The sequence below is a fragment of the Chrysochloris asiatica genome, unplaced genomic scaffold (assembly GCF_000296735.1).
Source record: "Chrysochloris asiatica unplaced genomic scaffold, ChrAsi1.0 scaffold00003, whole genome shotgun sequence".
NCBI lineage: Eukaryota > Metazoa > Chordata > Mammalia > Afrosoricida > Chrysochloridae > Chrysochloris > Chrysochloris asiatica.
This window is the reverse complement of record NW_006408521.1, coordinates 2,119,888-2,139,282: the sequence shown is the minus strand read 5'-3', so window position 1 is coordinate 2,139,282 and position 19,395 is coordinate 2,119,888.

Genomic DNA, 19,395 nt, shown 5'->3' with positions numbered 1-19,395 from the left:
AAAGATGAGGCTTTCTGCTCCTGTAAAGATTTATAGCCTCATAAACCCTATTCAGGGTCACTATGAGTTGGAACCAACTCCATGGTACTTAACAACAACAACAACAACAGATTCAAATACTTTTTGTCAGCTGGAACAGGTCATGCTTTTGTAATCAATATTGTTTCAAGCACAGTAACCTTTGCTAAAATTATTTTTAATAGTTGATTACACAGAACTATTCAAATGTTCTTTTAGCACCTTATTGCTTTCTCGTTAATGAATTGAATAAAATAACTGTCACTTTTTAAGTTATATTTGCCTAACATTTATGATTTTACCTTTTCAAAAATCGTCCTTTAAAAATAAAGAAATAGAATCAGGAAGACTTCATATTTTTCTCAAGGATTCAGAGCTAATGCTTAACCAAGTTTTAGACCCAGGTATGTCCAAATCTATTATTACACTTCCCAAATGGATCAGTGCTTACAATGTTTTGACTTCCTACCAAATTCCAATTATTCATACCAATAGCATCAGGATATATTATCAATCATGTGCAAGGCACAATATAGCAACTTGATTTAACCAGTAATTTCTGACATTCATGGACAAAGGGAATTGAAGAAGATACGGATATGGTTCTTTTAAGAAAAAGTGTATTGAATGTTTACTTTTTCCAGGTCCACTGTTGTATTTTATAAGGATTATCTATCATTCATTTAATAGTTACAGCAACCCAGTTAGGTTGGTACATTGTCATACTAATTTTATGAGTAAGGAATCGGGAAGTTTGACTTGGTTGAGTACCTGCCTACCTCACACAACTGGTGCTTGGTAAAGTCAGGTTTAAATGCAGTTGATCTATTCTTTAAAATTATACATGTGACCAGGAGACTCCAAGACTGACTGGAGGTTTTTGCCACAAAGGCAGAGCAGAGCAAGTTGAGCTGATGCTCATACCACCATAAGACTGATGATGATAAACTAACACAAGGAAAAAAAGCATACATAGGGGAAGAAACAGATGCAACCGAGATACACACATCAGAGGGCTCCTTTCCTAAATTATGGATGTATTTCCAAGCACACATGGAATGTTTCTGGATGGTCACAGGTTTGATGATGAGAATAAGGAAGCAGTAGGTTAAAAGAAAAAAGGAGACTGAGGATCTGGAAAGAAAATCTTTTAGTTTAGAGCTAGCATCAGTACGGGGGGAGGGTGGGGAAGCAAGTAGAGAGGAGCAACTTCTACTGCCAAAGAGGGGGAGGGAAAACTGAACAGAGTTAAGACAGAGCAGGAGTCCTGGTATGGTGTTGTGGTTAATGCACTGGACTGCAAAGTCTGTAGGAACTGCAAAGGCAGTGGTTTGAGCCCATCAGCCACTCCCTGGAAACCCTATACAAGGTCTCTATGAGTTGAAACTGACTCAACAGCACTTAACAACAAGAAGATAAAGCAGGGGAGAGTAGTGGCTTCATATGAGAAGCAATGGTCTGCAAACTACAGGGTCCCCGGTTGGAGCCTGGCAGCATCTCCACAAGAGAAGCATGAGGTTTTCTGCTCCTGTAAAGGGTTTCCTAGGCAAAGATTTAAAGCTTAGTAAACCCTACACAGGGTCGCTATGAGTCAGAACTGAGTCCACATCATTTAACAACAATAAGATGAAGCGGGACGGGTGGGATAAATACCTAAGGGAGGGCACACAGAAAAGAAAGAAGTTATCTTTTTTCCTAAGTCAGGAAGAAAGAAAAGAGAATAGTAAAATTGTAAGCATATGAGTAATTAAAGGCAGAGGAGACAGTGTTTGGGCAGGTAGCAAGAGGTGTGGGGTGGAGGGGGTTGGATAAAGAAGTTCTTACTCCATTTCCTCAACCTACTAAAGAAAACAGGAGACAAGGTAACGTGCCAAGGATGAGAAAATTTGAGATTGATTGGAAAGGACAGGATAGAGCAGCCACTCAAGTGGTACATTAGGTGGTGAATGTGAAGTCAGTGGGAAGACTGTTAAGTAGCAGAGGGTGCAGCAGCGCTGTAACTTTGTCCAGCAATGAAGTCTGAGGCTGGACTGGAGAGAGAGACAGGCGTGAGATACTGTACTGGGGATGTTCATGGCAGTCACAAGGCAAGGAAAGCAAGTCTAATACTGGAGGTTACCCACCAAGAAGCACCCCTGAAATGCCAGACCAGGACATTCAGGCAGAGCAGCGCCCATGATGTTGTTGTTGTTGAGTGCTGTTGAGTTGGTTCCAACTCATAACAATCCTGTATAGGGTTTCTGAGCAGTGTCTGGTGAGCATGAACCACCGACCTTGAGGTTCAAACTGACTTTGCAGTCCAGTGCATCCAGCTGAAGCGCCAGTCCATGACATGTCCTTCTAAGGCTCTAAGTTAGTCTATACTTCCACCAGCACAGCTTTCATTACAAAGGGCCATGACTGGTCTGTTTGTATGTTAATCCCCACTTGTCTATATGCAATCGGGGGCATGGGTTGTGACTCATTTCTCATCCCTTTATCTACAGCACTCAGTACCATACCTGCCAAACATGAACTAAGAAATCAGTAAAGAATTGCTGTCTGCTTGAACTTTGACCAACCACACTGTAAGCATTCTAGCATTTATGCTATTATAGTTCTTGTGGCAACTTCTTGCCTAGGATTTTTACTTTCTAGAGGATCTGACTCTCATTATCTGTACATATCCCGACTCTAGCCTGCTTACTTGGCATACTTGTTCTAACATTTCAGACTGCGTGTCTGATTCCAAAACCATTCTTTTCTCTTAGTTACTGTTTTCCAGGTATCTCTATCCCAGATCAAGGCTTAAATTCACTATAAATACTGTTAAATCTGTGCTTATCACTGATACAAGGCAGTAACGTCAACACAATATGGAAAGAAACCACCTTGCTGACGAGTAGACAGTATCAGGAGACAGAGGCAAACAGGTTAGACTTAGAACCAGGAGAGAGCTTCCAGCATCTGGCATTGGTCAAGAGAACAGAAACAAAGTTCAGAAATAAATCTAAGGTTGAGAACCAGAAGGTCAATGAGAGAACAAACAAACAAACAAAGTGGAGTTGAGGGTGCCAACAAGGAAATAGATTACAAAGAATAAACTAATGTTCTGGGTGAGAGGAGATAGTTCATTACTAATATTCTGCATATTCAAAAAGCTCAGCTGTGGACCATGCAGCTTTAGGGGGACCAACAAGGAGGCAAAATTAAATTTATGCCCCAAACTGTATTCATGCCAGTTGTAAGGAGTCCTTTTGGTGCTGTAGGATAAGCACTGAAATGTTGACCAAAAGGTCAACAATTTAAAATCTACAGGAGAAAGATGAGGCTTTCTGCTCCAGTAAAAATGCACTGCCTCTGAAACTTTATACTTTATACCGTGTCACTATGAGTCAGAACCAACTTAATGGCACTTTGTTTGGTTTGGGGTTTTGATTATTATCAGAGGACCTATGAATTTAGAGTTTTTCTAATATTCAGGGTTAAAGAAAAATGTATTCAATCAACATGTATTAAATACCCACATCCCTGGGAATAGTTAGGACTTTAAGAAAGGCATAGTCACTGCCTTCAATAAATTGACAATTATCTTAGTTATCAAGAGCTGCTATAGCAGAAATACAAGTGGATGGCTTTAACAGCAGAAATTTATTCTCTCACCATTTAGGAGGCTAGTGGCTAGAAGTCTGAATTCAAAGCACTAGCTCTGGAAAAAGGTCCTTACCTCCTTTCCATCCCTATCACCCCAACATTCCCTGGAGATATCCATGTATCTTGGTATTAATCTTCCTCTAGATCTAGAAACTTCACAGTGTAAGTACCCCAGGTCCAAAGGACCCATTCCACTCTTTGTTCTTCTTTATTGCTGGTAGTAGGTACAACTTCTTGATCACTTCTCTCGCATTTTATCTCTTGTATGATGAAAGGAGTTGCGGGCTACACCCCTAAGGAAACTTCCCTTCAACTGACTGACTGGTTGTTCATAGCAGAGCATATACCACAGCATATACATCTACTATAATGCAATCATCATGGAAATGGTTACATTATATCAGATTTCATTGTGGAGGATTGCTACGACTTAACCACTAAACTACTGAGAATCCTGGTCCAGTCAGGTTGTCTCAAAACCTTAGCCATCACAACAGTCTAAAGAGGAGGAGGTATGCATGAAAATACTTTGGGCAGAGGAAGCCACAGATGGTAAAACAGAAAAGAAGGTGAACCTTTTCTGTCAAGAGGGTTTAAAAAAGGTTACCAGAGCAGGAAAACTAGAGTGTGTCCTATAAAATGATAGGAGTACATTGGTAGGAAAGGTCTTTTGGTATAAAGAAAAGTACATCTCAAAAGATGCCTCTATGAAAATCATATTTAATAAATTGTGAGTATTTAAGCATGCTTGGCATACTAAGGAACAATCACAGAATATCAGAAGAGGTTCAAACAGTAAGCAAAGAAGAGATGACTGCAGCCCTTGCTTACCATGATAAGACATTTTCTACATTTGCTGTAAGTAGCAACAAAAGTTTCCATATATGGAGAAGATGAAGGAATATGAAATTTGTAGTCAAGGGAATAAAGAACTATTGGGAAGCATTACATTTGTACAGTTACTAATGGGGTGATATATAGATTCCTGTGATATTTCATAAAACCAAAGAACAGTTAATTTGTGGAATTTAAACAGTAGAATCTTTTATTTCATTGGAGCTCTCCAGTAACTAAATGATGTTTTAAGTGAGCTTCTAATCTTGAGACGTATTAAAGTAGAGGTTATTGAGTTTGACTATAGAAGGAATGATAGCAATAAATTATTTTAGAAATAGAAAAGACAAGCAATAAGACCTCCTCAAAGTCATATTAGAAGGTTTTGTATTTATTTTGTACACCTGAATGCCAAGTTTCATGTGCTCGGTAAATACTGAGCAGTTGATATTGTTGTAGTTAGGTGCCAATGAGTCAGTATTGACTCATAACATCCCTGTGCCCAACAGAACGAAACAGTGCCCAGTCCTGTGCCAACCTTACAATCGCTGCCACACTACACCTGAGCCAATTGTTGCTGCAACTGTGCCAGGCCATCTTGTTGGAGGGTCTCTCTCTCCTTCTCGAGCCCTCCAATTTGCAAACATCATATCCTTTTTCAGGGACTGGTCCCTCCTTATAACATGCCCAAAGTATCAGAGACAAAGCCTGACCATCCAGGCTTTAAAGGAGCATTCTGGCTGTATTTCTTCCAAAAGAGATCTGTTTGTTCTCTTGGCAGTCCATGGTACTTTTAATATTCTCCTCCAATACCACAAGTTAAATGCATCAATCTTCTACAGTCTACAATATTCACTGTTCAACTGTCACAGGCATTTGAGGTAACTGAAAATACCACAGCCCAGATCAGGCACACCTTAGTCCGCAAACTGACATCTTTGCTCTTCAACATTTTAAAGGGGTCTTGTGCAGCAGATTTGTCTAATGCAATATATCATTTGATTACTTTACTGCAGCTTCCATGAGTGTTGAAGGGTGACCTGAGGAAAATAGTCTTTGATATCTTTGATCTTTTCTCCATTTATATGGATGGTGTTTATTGGTCTAGTAGTGAGGATTTTTGTTTCTTTCTTACATTGAGGTGCAAAGACTGTGACCTTTGATCTTCATCAGTAAGTGTTTTTTTGAAGTATTCTTCACTTCCAGGAAGCAAGGTTGTATCATCTGCATATTGCAGACTGCTAGTGAATCTTCCTCCAATCCTGATGTCATGTTTTTCTTCATATAATCCATCTTCTCAGATTATTTACTCAGCATACAAATTGAATAAGTATGGTGAAAGAATACAACCCTGGCACACACATTTCCTAGTTTTAAATCATTCAGTGTTCCCTTGGTCTATGTACAGGTTCCTCATGTGTAAAATTCAGTGTTCCAAAATACTCATTCTTCACAATGCTGTCCATAGCATTGTCATGATCCACACAATTAAAAGCCTTAGCTTAGTCAATAAAGCACAGGCAAACATCTTTCTGGTATTCTCTGCTGTCAGCCAAGACCCATTTGATGTCAGCAATGAAACTATTTGTTCCATGTGCTCTTCTGAATCTGGTTTGAATCTCTGAAAGTTCTCTGTCAACGTATGGTTGCAGCCACTTTTCATATTATCTTTAGCAAAACTTTACTTGCATGCAATATTAAGGATATTGTCTGATGACTTCCGCATTCCGTTGGGTTACTTCTCTTTGGAATGGGCACAAAGATGGATGTCTTCCAGCCAGTTAACCAGTTAATTGTCTTCCAAATTTCATGGTATAGATGAATGAATGCCTCTCCAGTTTTTTTTGTTTTTGTTTTTTTTTTGAAAGATTTCCATTTGTATTCCATCAATTCTTGGTGCCTTGTTCTTTGCCAATTCCTTCAATGCACCTTGGACTTCCTTCAGTATCATTGGCTATTGATCATATGCTACCTCTTGAAACGGTTGAACATTGACCATTTCTTTTTGGTAAAGTGACTCTGTGTATTCCTTCCATCTTCTTTTGATGCTGTATGTATCATTCAATATTTTTGCCCCTAGAATCCTTCAATATTAGTACAAGTTTAGGTTTGAATTTATTCTTCAGTTCTCTCAGCTTGAGAAATATCAAGCATGTTCTTCCCTTTTGGTTTTCTAACTCCAGGTGTTTGCACATTGTGTTATAATATTTTACTTTGTCTTCTCGAGCTGACCTTTGAAATTTTCTGTTCTGCTCTTTTACCTACTCATTTCTTCTAGGTGCTTTAGCATCTGTATGCTGGAGAGCACGTTTCAGAGTCTCTTATAACATCTATTTCAGTCTTTTCCTTCTTTCTTGTCTTCTCAGTGATTTTTCTGCTTTCTTCCTGTATGATATTCTTGATGTCATGCCACAACTCTTCATGTCTTCAGTCTTTAGTGTCTAATGCATCAAATCTGTTCTTCAGATGATCTCCAAATTCAGATGGGACATGCTCAAGGTCATAATCTGGCTCTCTCATGGGTTTGTTTTAATTCTCGTCAGTTTCAGTCTGAACTTGCATCAGAGCAACTGATGTTCTGTTCCACAGTCTGCCCCTGGCCTTGTTTTAGGCTGAGGATATGGAGTTTTCCACAGATGTAGTCAATCTGATTTCTTAACAACAACAACAACAACAATTCTTCAGCAAAGCAGTTTCCATGACTCAGCAATTTTGTGGCATTGCACTTACAAACTAAATTTCACAGTTTAAAGAAATCTTCAAACTTTAGAGGCTAAGATTTTAGTCAAAAGTGTAAAAGTGGGAAGTCCTAAATTATAGATAAAATAGTTCGGCCTTCACTAAAGTCAATTTCCGGATGTTAAGGACATTTTATCTTTCACTACATAGATAATATTAAATTATATTCAAGAAATATAAAACTTTACCCAATTAGGATTTATAATTTAGCTCTGTTCTCTAATAACAATCTTGTTCCTATATTCCTCTTAATCTAATTTATCTTACTTAAATCATTTTCCAGAGAGATTGAGGTCAAAGGATATGTCTGTTAATCTGATCATTTTTCATCTCAAAGGTGACAAATTCTCAGAGTTATGTTTAGCTTATCAATGTGCTTAATAACATACAATTGTTCCTGTTAAATGTTAATTATGGAAACGTGCTCAAATAGGTAAAAATCTATGAGTCTTATTATTAATTTTTTTAAAAACTCCTCTTTGTGCTAACACAAAAGAATCTGACAAACTCGTTTTCAGTGTTTTAATGGGATCAAATCATTATGAGAGTCTTGTTGTTAAGTGCCACTGAGTCAGTTCCAACTCATAGCGACCCTGTATAGGGCTTCTGAGGAGCAACTGGTGGGTTTGAACCACCAACCTTGCAGATCAAACCGATCTTGCAGTTAGGATAGCAGAAATTAGTTATTTAATATTGGCAATATTTCTAAAATATATTTTGGTTTAACCTGGAATTGTACCACACAAACTAAACACCAGCTGTTTCCCCACCCCCCCACCCCCCATATAGGTGCCAACATGGCTAGGCCATGATTCTTAGTATAATATAGTCATCCTTCAATTTGTAATCTGGTATAATTACCCTATATGTTGTAAATTCTAATCTTTAGGAAGATTATGAGGCAGGTTATGTTAATGATGTAATCTACAGGATTTGGTTGTATTATAAGTCAATCTTTAATTTAGATACAAAACAGATTAAACTCAACATGAGAGATCAGAGGGACCTCAGTATCACCAAGACAGAGAGCTGGGAGTGGAGCATGTCCTTTGAACTGAGGGATCCAATGCTGACAGCCTCCTAGACCCAGTGGAATATTGATGACAACACACAAGGACATATCCAAAGAACACTGGATCCACAGATATTGAAAGGACACAAGGACCCTCCCCCAGAGCCCACGGAGACAAAGATTTTCCCTAAAGCTGGAACCCTGGATTTGGACTTCTAGCTTCCTAAACTGTGAGAGAATAAAATTCTGTTTGTTAAAGGCATCTGTTTCTGCTACAGCAACAATGGATACCTAAAACACCAGCTTAATCAGCAGAGCATATATAGACAAAATCTGGCATTCCTAATTAGGTCAGGCAAGAATGTAATTGTTGTTGTTGTTGTTGTTAAGCGCCATCAAGTCAGTTTCAACCCATAGCAACCCTGTAGAGGGTTTCCAAGGAGCAGCTGGTGAGCTTGAATAGCCGACCTTGCATTCTGAACAGCTCTGCGGTCTGGCGCATTAACCCATAGTGCCACACCAGGACTCTTAAGAATGTAAGAGAACCAGGGGGAAAATGTATTTCCCTTTGTCTTTGTTACATTTAAATCTACTTTACTGAAATTTAACTCTAGAGACAGAAGGGTAATCTCTTTGGATAATCTTAATCCTATGTGATCATCTCTTAATCCTTTCATTACTTACTTGTTTCTTTCCATCAGAATTTGTTCCTATGTCTTACCAGTTTTCTAGGAAGTGTTTCCCAGGCCTGGCTACTCATCAGAAAAAAACTATTTAAAAAAACAGATTTTCAGGATTCACCCAAAATCTGGAATTGTTAGGAGTAACACCTTGAAATCAATATATATTTTTTAATTCCTCATCGGTAACTAATGCAGCTACTTTTTTGACTTTCGCTGTATCCAGATATAGTCTGTAGTTCTTGATAATCAACTTCTTTTTGGACATCTCTAAAAGAGTCCTGGTGTGGCACTGTGGATTAATACACTGGGCTGCAAGGTCAATTTGAAGCACAAGGTCAACGGTTCAAGTTCCTTGGAAGCCCTGCACAGGGTTGCTGTGGGTCAGAACCAACTGAAAGACACTTAACAACAACAACAACAATAAAGTTGTTCTAGAAGATCCAAGTCAGAAATTGTATACTAAAAATTTCTCCCTTCTTCACTTGTATTTCAATTCCTCCAGGGCTTTCCTACCACCTCCACGGCTTCAGGTTTTGGATGTTTTCACAATTGCAGCTTTTCAAGTTCTGAGACAACCTTCAGTGCCCTCCTTCCTTCTCAGTAATGTAAAACAAGTCTTTTCCTCCATATTTCACTATCTAGAATTTCTTTATTAATTCCCCAGTAAAAGACCCTGAATTTGCGCAAAAATCATCCTTTTCCTACTGTCAGTATTTACTGTTGTTGTTAGGTGCCATCAAGTTAGTACCGACTCATAGCGATCCTAAGTACAACAAAACAAAACACTGCCCAATCCTGGGCCAACCTAACTATTGTTGCCACACTTGAGCCCATTGATGCTGCCATTTTGCCAATTCATCTTGCTGGGGGTCTTCCTCTTTTTCTCTGACCCTCCACCTTACCAAACATGATGTCCTTCCTTCTCCAGCAACTGCTCCCTCCTGACAATAAGTCCGAAGTATGAGCGAAAAAGTTTGGCCATCCTGGCCTCCAAGGAGCAACAGCTCTGTTGGTTCTTTTGGCAGCCCATGCTTCCTGAATTTGAACTGTCACCTATCTGTCATATTGCCGTATGGGTGCCTTGCGTGTTGACATGATGCAGGCAGCTATGCCACCAGGATTTCAAATACCAACATGGCCACCCTGGTAGACAAGATTCAATGGAGCTTCCAGCCTAAACAGTGTAGGAAGAAAGGTCCAGTGATACATTCCTGAAAATGAGCTAATACCCCTCTGTATTGCACAACAGTATTCAAGCCGTGAACTGTCTTAACTTTGGACACATGTCAGGACAGATCACTGGAAAAATATATCATGTTTGGTACAATGAGGTGGGACAGGAAAGGCAAGGAAACTCTCAATAACATGGACTGACACAACAGCTGAAACAAACACACTAAAAATTATGAGGATGACATAGAGCAAGTCAACATTTCATTTTGTCATACACAGCCATGAGTTAACCATGAGATAAAAAGCCAATTCCATGGCAAATAACAACAAATTTGTTTTGTTTTGTTTTAAATTAACTTTACTTAGGCATAATTTATATACAGTAAGTGTATTTTTATGTGTACTTTTCAATTTGTTTTGACAAATTTATATATCTAACTGTGTCTGTACTCAAGATATGAAAATGTTCTCTTGTGTTCCCATGTAAATCGATTCTTCCCCAAAGTACTAGCCTCAAGAAATCACTGATTTTCATTTTGTCACCACAGATAAGATTTGTCTTTTCCAGAGGTTCACATAAAAGTAATTACATAATATGTAGATTTTTGTGTCTAGTTTCTTTAGTTCTGCAAAATGTTCCTGACATTGATGCACACGGCTTTGTCTATCAATTGTTGTAAGTGAGATCAAGTTGGTTCCAACTCTGTAAAGTGTTTCCGAGGAGCAGCTGGTGGGTTTGAACCACTGACCTTGCAGTTAGCAGTTTAGTGCCGATCCTAAAACACCACACCAAGACTCCATGTCTACCAACAGTAAGATTCCACTCATTTGTAAGATTGCAATTTTCCAGTTAATGGAAATCTGAGTGCTTCTCCTTTGGGGCTATTTTGAATACAACTGCTGAAGGAACTCTGGTACAAGTACTTAGTGGTTGCAGTGGTGTGCCAGCAGACATGTCGGCTCTCACAGCAACTCTGGACAGCATGCGCAAGGCTGTAAATATCTACAGCAGCAGAAAACCTCATCTCTCACCCACATGTACAAACACTTAGAAGGACAAAAATTTTTATTTCTCTTGAATAAGGGTATTTCTTCAGAAAGGGCATTTTGAGTTTTATGGTAAGTTTAACATTATAAGAAATTACCTAGCTGTTGTCTGCAGTAGTTTACCATTTAAAATTCCCAAAAGCAATGTAAGAAGATTTCACTTGCTACACATTTTAAACAAATTCTTGTTACTTACGGCATTTTCATTGTAGGAAGTCTTCAGAAATTGACAGGATACCAATTGAAACGCTTCAACAAATGGATGCAGGGCTAGAGGTGTTCACCATCTATGTCAAGAGAGTACCTAGCCAAATGACTGGAAGAGATCCATATTTGTGACCTTTCCAAAGAAAGGTAATCTGACAGGATGCAGTAATTATTGAATAATACAATCAACAGCACATACAACTAAAGTTTTGCTCAGTTTAATTCAGAAATAGTTGCAGAAGTACATCAACAGGGAACTTTCAGAAACTCAAGCTGAATTCTGAAGAGAAGTTAGAACAAGGTATATCATTATTGATATGGATCTTGGCTAAAACGAAAGACTATCAGAAAGATGTTTACCTGTGTTTTATATGCAAAGGTATTCTACTGTATGGATTCAATCAAATTATGAATAACATTAGGAAGAATGGATATTCCAAAGCACTTCATTGTGATCATGCAGAATCTGTACTTAGACCAAGAGACAGTCATTCAAACAGAACAAGAGTATACCACCTGGTTTAAAATTAAAAAACTAAAAAATTGTACATCAGAACTATAGCCTTTCACCATTCTTATATAACCTGCATGCGGAGCAAATAACCCAAGAAGCTGGACTATACGCAGAAGAATGTAGCATTAGAATTGAAGGAAGACTCATAAACAACTTGTCATATGTAGATAACACAACCTTGTTTGCTAAAAGCAAAGAGAGTCTGAAGTAACTACCATAGAGATCAGAAAGCACAGTCTTCCATATGGATTACACTTCAACATAAAGAAAACAAAAATCCTCACCCCTTGATGGACAACAAGCATCCTGGTAATTGGAGAAAATACTGAACTTGTCAAGGATTTCAATTTGCTTAGATCTACAATCAACACCCATAGAGGCAATAGTCAATAAATTAGATAATTTATTGCACTGGGCAAATCTGTTGTAAAAGATCTCTGTTAAGTGTTAAAAAATCCAAAGATGTCACTTTGAAGGCCAAGATGTGCCTGACTCAAGCCTTGGTATTTTCAGTTGTGTCATGTGTATGACAAAAACTTGGATAAAGAGTAAAGAAGGCCAAAGAATTGGTGCCTTTGAATTATGATGCTGGTGAAGAGTATTGAACAGACCATGAACTGCCGGAAGAACGGACTGTCTTGAAAGAAGTACAGCCAGATCTGTCTTGGACGAAGTACATTCAGAATGCTTCTTTGAAATGAGGATTTTAAGATTTTGTCTAATGTGCTTTGGACATGTTATCAGGAAGAACCAGACCCTAGACAAACACATCATGCTTGGTAAGTAGAGTGTTGGCAGAATACAATCAGTGAACTGGATTGACACACTGGCTGCAACAATGGGCTCAAACACAGGACTGTGAGGATGGTGCAGGGCTGGATAGGGTTCGTTATACACTGTATTGCTATGAATTGAAACCAATTCAGTGGAACCTGACAAGAACAATGATGTTGAGCATCTTTTTATATGTTGACTGAATATTTGTATATCTTCTTTTGTGAAATATCTTTTCAAATCTTTTGCCTACTTTTTAAAAGATCTTATTGTTGTTGTTAAGTGCCATTGAGTTTACTCCAACACATAGTGACCCTGTGTAAGGTTTCTGAGGAGCAGCTGGTGAGCTTGAACCGCTGATCTTGCAGTTCAAACTACTGTGCAGTCCGGCACATTATTATTAAGCTGTAAGAACACTTAATGTTTTAAAATTGGGAAAGGTGTGCGACAAGGTTGTGTTCTTTCATCATAGTTATTCAACCTGTATGCTGAGCAAATAATACGAGAAGCTGGGTTCTATGAAGAAAAACGTGGCATCAGGATTGGAGGAAGACTCATTAACAACCTGCGATATGCAGATGATACAACCTTGATCGCTGAAAGTGAAGAGGACTTGAAACATTTACTGATGAAGATCAAAGAACACAGCCTTCGGTATGGGTTACATGTCAATGTTAGGAAAACAAAAATCCTCACCACTGGACCAATAAACAACATTCTTATCAATGGAGAAAAGATTGAAGTTGTCAAGGACTTCATTCTTCTTGGATCAACTATCAACACTCACAGAAGCAGCAGTCAAGAGATCAGATTACGTATTGCATTATGCAAATCTGCTGCACAGGAACTTTTTAAAGTGTTGTATAGCAGAGATGTGAGCTTGAGGACTAAGGTGCGCCTGATCCAAGCCATGGTATTTTCAATAACCTTATATGGATGCGAAAGCTGGACAGTGAATAAGGAAGATCGTAGAAGAATTGATGCCTTTGAGTTGTGGTGTTGGAGGAGAATACTGAAAGGGCCATGGACTGACAAAAGAACCAATAGATCTGTTTTGAAAGAAGTGCAACCAGAGTGCTCCTTGGAGGCCAGGATGGCTAAGCTCCATTGCTCATACTTTGGACATATTGTCAGGAGGAAACAGTCGCTGGAAAAGGATGTCATGCTGGGTAAGATGGAGGGTCAGAGAAAAAGAGGAAGACACCCAATGAGATGGATCAGCCAGGTAGCATCATTGATGGTGTCAAGTGTGGCAACGGTAGTGAGGTTGACCCAGGATCGGACATTGTTTTGTTCTGGTGTGCATGGGGTTGCCATGAGTCGGTTCCGACTCGATGGCACCTGACAACAACACAACAAGTGTTCTTTACATATTCTGAAAAAATATGTATTACAAAGGTTTGCTCCCAGTCTGTGCCTTATCTTTTTTATTTTCTTAATGATGTCATTTTAAAAGAAGTTTTTATTTAGACAAAGCACTAAATTTTAAAAATTCTACATTGAAAGTTCTTTTTTTTTTTTGCATTTATAGTTTGTGTTTTTGTACTACATAAGAAAATCTTTACCCACCACATGGTCAAGAATATTTTCCTCTGGTGTGGTTCTGTAGGCTAAGCTCTTGACCACAAGGTTGGTTTGAACCACAAGATCAGTGGTTCAAACTCACCAGTCACTCCTCAGAAATCCTATGTAGGGTTGCTATGAGTTGAAACTGACTCAATGGCACTTAGCAACATCAACATACTATTCTAAAATATTTTTCCCTTTGACTTTTATGTTTAGGACCATGATCCATTTTAATTTATTTGTGTACTACATGAGGCAAAACCCAACATCCACTCTCTCTCTCTCTTTTTTTTTTTCCATTTAGGTAACCATTTTTAAAACAAGACTATTCAATCTCCCTTTAATTGCCTTGGTGTTTTTTCATGAAAATCAATCGAAAAATATGTGTGGCTCTATTACTGGACTCTTTATCCTGTTCCATTGATCTATATATCTATCCTCATGCCAAGGCCGCACTTGCTTGGTTCCAACAGCTTTATAATAATTACTGAAATCAGGCAATATAGGTCTTCCAACTTTGTTCTTCTTCCATAAGAGTTTCTCTGATTTATCCTTAATTTTAGATCAGGTTACCAACATACTTTATATTATATTAAGTTCATTTATATTGGACTTTAGTGGTTCCAGAAGCTAAAATCATGAATACAGAGGTACATAGCCAGAGACACATCACCCTCCCTTGATTCTGTAGAATTATCCTTAAAAAAAATTTTTTTAACATAGCTAAGTCGTTCAGTAGTTTAACTACTTATGATTTATTCATTATAGTCCATACTATTTCCCTACACATAAAAACTAGTATTGCATAACACTTTCACTCCTACACATTCAAAAAGAATCTCTGCATTGTAATTATATTGCCTGTCCCTGTAATCTTCTCTCACAACTTAATCTCCTCAACACTTAAACATTTGGGTTTCTTTAAGCCCAGCCTACCTGCTGTCAATGCTGATTTCTGTCATCTTAAACATAGCATCTGAAGTCTGACCTTGGCGGAGCTTAGATGCAGGGATAATCACCTTTATGACATGTACAAATGCCACTGCACATTTTGATTGCATTTCTCACTGTGTCAGGGCAGATCTAATTTCTGGTCTACTCTTACCTGAAGTCTTCTCACTTTATTGATTCATAGTTTATATTAGTAGTACAAATCTTTCCTTCAGCACAGACATTGTATATTTTCTTAAAGTAAATCATTATAGGTAGATTGCATCCATCTGCTACTTGCTTATTTTTGAAATAAAATAAAGACAAAAGAATGATCATGTGTGAATGTCCTATTTTGAAAGGAATATCCAGTTGTTTCAAAGGGATGAGACAAGCCTGGGGAATTATAAATTAAAAGAAGAGTGAAGAGGGAAGGGGGATCTTTGTTTCATTAAAAACAAGCAACAGGGTTCAGAGATATGAGAATCTCACCTTCATATTTTTATTCCCAGCAGTCTTTTCCTCCATCCTGTTTCAGCAACCACACGCTATTATTTGTCAAGACTGACATAGAACATCATCACTGAGTCTGGTTAAAGTAAAAGCCAAAAGAAGCTCATTGAGGGATAGAGATGGTAAAGACCAGGAAGACATCCAAATTCAGAGCAAAAATGGCTGCTCCACTGAACAATGAGGACAGATACATTTCTGCATAGTCAAAGAAGCTAGAAGATACGAAATCATAACTGACTGAAAGGCAATCTGAGGCGAGAATATCTACAAGGAAGGATTTGGCAGGGATCAGTGGATAACACACAAGTGGGGTTACATGGGTGGTTAAAGGTATATGCCCTTCAGTTTACTGCAGGGTGGTCATTGGACTGTGGCTGTTGCTAGGGGCCAGTGAGTCAGCACCAACTCACAACAGAACAAGACAATGCCCAGTCCTGTGCCAACCTCACAATCCTTGCTAAGACTGAGCCCACTGTTGCTGCCACTGTGCTAATCAATTTGTTGAGGATCTTCCTCTTTTTCTCTGACCCTCTACTTCACCAAACTCAATATCCTTCTCCAGCAACTGGTCCCTCCTGATAATATGTCTGAAATATGAGAGAAGAAGTCTGGCCATCCTGGCTTCCAAGGAACATTCTGGGTTGTGGTAGGACAGGTTCTTCTGGCAAACTATTAGTAAAATTGTTTCCTCAGTCATTTCTGTCTCTGGAGGTCACTGTAAAGATTTATCAATAATGCTGGGTATAAACAATCTTCAGGTATAAGCTATCACATCTTGCATCTGTTTGACCACAGTGCAAAGACCTTCTGGAAATAGACTGTGATCCCCTATACCTGTCAGACTTCAGACCAAGGAATGTATTCTTTAAGGTATACAACAGGCTTCAAAAGTTCATGCAAAACTGAAATTATAAGATAATGAAATTTTCTATGAACCTTTTAAAGCCCCCTGTACGGTGAGGTCAGCATCAAGGTTAGAGGAAATGCTATTTAAAAAGGCAGTGTTTAACATTCAGCATGGATTCTAACTCATGTCAACACTTCAGAATGGAGTTAAGGTTCTGCTTTCAGACTACCCCATTTACACACACCAACCATCTCTCGTTTTAAGTCCTCATAGAAGACACTCATCCAACTGAACTTGACTTTAAAAATATGCTACCCAACAAGACCTATCCCCAGTATAACTGCACACATCACCACTTACATTTTATAACTGTACTAAACATTACCTTCATCTCCATGCCCTTAAGTATAATAAAAAGAGTGTATTTAAAGTAAGAAGCCTTAACAGCATAGCAGGTAGGAGTGTGTTGAGCTGCTAACTGCAAAGATCAGCAGCTCAGATCCACCAGCGAGCTCTGCAAGAGAAAGATGTGGCTATCGGCTCCTGTAAAACTGTACTGCCTCAGAAACCCTGGGGAGCAGCAGTGCTCTGTCCTACAGGGTAGCTGGGAGGTAAAGTCTACTTGATGGTACTGGGTTTGGTTTGGTGGGTTTTGCTTAAAGTAAAAATTACGTAGGTTTATTGAAATATAAAGTGAATCACGAGTCGAGATCACTCAGAGCAACCAGGCAGTTACAAAGTGTTCCACCAATCACAGACAGGGCTCAAATATTAAAATATCAGGAACAACCTATGAAAACATTCTGATTAGCTAAAGTAAGTTCTTCTGATGAGCTATTTTCAGTAAATCATTAGGAACATACTAAGGAAAGTTCAGTCTAGTTAGACTATTTTAACCATATTCTTTGTAAGTGCAAGTTGTCCCTTCCTTGTCTACCCTCCACAGTCATGGGCCACCTTCTCAGACACTAGCAGAGCCCAGGACATAGTGGAGGTGGAGTCACTATATAAGTCACCATCAACTCAACAGCAACAGGTTTTGACCACCTAAAATTAACTTTCTGATTTTAAGGTCAAAGATTTTCCACTAAACCACAAGATTTTTAGATATCCTTGACAATTTCCAGGCAAATATTTGGACATATTGTCAAGAGGGAACAGTCTCTGGAGAAGGATGTCATGCTGGGTAAGATGGAGGGTCAGAGAAAAAGGGGAAGACCCCCAACGAAATGGATCAGCCAGATGGCATCATTGATGGCATCAAGTATGGCAGCAGTAGTGAGGTTGGCCAAGGATCGGACATTGTTTTGTTCTGCTGTGCATGGGGTCACTATGAGTCGGTTTTGACTCGATGGCACCTGACAACAATAACAACAACAATTAACATGAAAGAAATCCCTACATCTCTCCTGTTACCCTCCACCATGCTTTCAATATATACTATTTTTATAAGTTGGGTACATCATTGCTTAACCCCAACATTTCAGAATCAAGTCAAATTTTACAGGAAAACAAAATATTTAATTCACTTAACCAAGGTAGAGCAAGTTTGGGTAAATGTCAACAAATACCTAAATAGGGTAGAATTTTTAATAATAACCAGATATAATTGCTCAATGTTTCATGAATTAACTAAAGTTGGAATACTTGAGTTTGTAGACCTCACAAATGAACATACCCATCAGTTATGTATCTCAATTACTACGATCAGTGACTTTTTTATGTGAAGTCTAAAGTCAGAATCCAAAAGTGACTTCTAGAAGATAAGACTTTTTTTGTTTTTTCTTCTTAATGCTTAAGACTAGACTAGGGAGAACATAAATGGCACCTGGGTCTACTAAAATTACTTTTACTATAAAAGTCAAAGGAAATAAAGCTTTGTGGTTTAAATTGATAGAGGTAATCAAACTATAAGAGTTTTTCACAGATTAATGTTGATTTCCTGTTGCTATCTGGCCAAATCAATATACCAAAAATATTCTACATCCTCAACTTTCCTAAATTTTTTAAAAGATATTTTCTCAGCTTAGAAAAAGCATTTCTGGAAATAAAAGGAAAATGTTATTTTTATGTAACAAGAAGCATTAAATTAGGAGTATATTCTGAGAATCAATATAAATTGTTACCTCAGTAAGGCCCAATGGAATCAATGAATTTGATAGTTGTACACCAGCATTGAAATCCTGGTGAGGCACTGTAAGATAAGCACTGGTCCACTAACCACAAGGTCAGAGGTTCAAATCCACCTGTTGCTCCTTGGAAACCCTATACATGTATGCAATGAATTAGAACCAATTTGATTGCACTTAACAACAACATGTCAACATTAAGGAGCTCTTAATGTTAAGTGGTTGATATTCCCAACTCACCAGTCTCTTTGAGGGAGAAAGATGGTACAATTTTCTTCTGTAAACATTTACAGCTTTGGAAACCCTGCGGGGAGTTCTACTCTGTCTCCCATAGTCACTATGAAGTAGAATTGACTTGAATTCAGTGGGTTTGGGTTTGGTATTAGAACTTTTTGTTATTGTTGTTGTTGGTGCTGTCAAGTTGGTTCTGACTCATAGTGACTCTGTATAGGGTTTCTAAGGGGCAATAGATGGATTTGAACAACTGATCTTATAGTTAGCAGTCTAGTGCTTATCCTACCAGAGTACCAAAGGAGACATTAATAACAATTAAATTACAGATTAAAAAGTTCCTATACTAGAGTGAAAAACTGAAGTACTTACCTGCAACAACACTGTTGTGTGTTCAGTAGATTCTGGCCCATGTTGTTGTTGTTGTTGTTAAGTGCCTTTGAGTCAGGTCCGACCCATAGCGACCCTGTACAGGGTTTCCGAGGGTGTAAATCTTTACGGGAGTAGAAAGCCTCATCTTTCTCCCGCGGAGCGGCTGGTAGTTT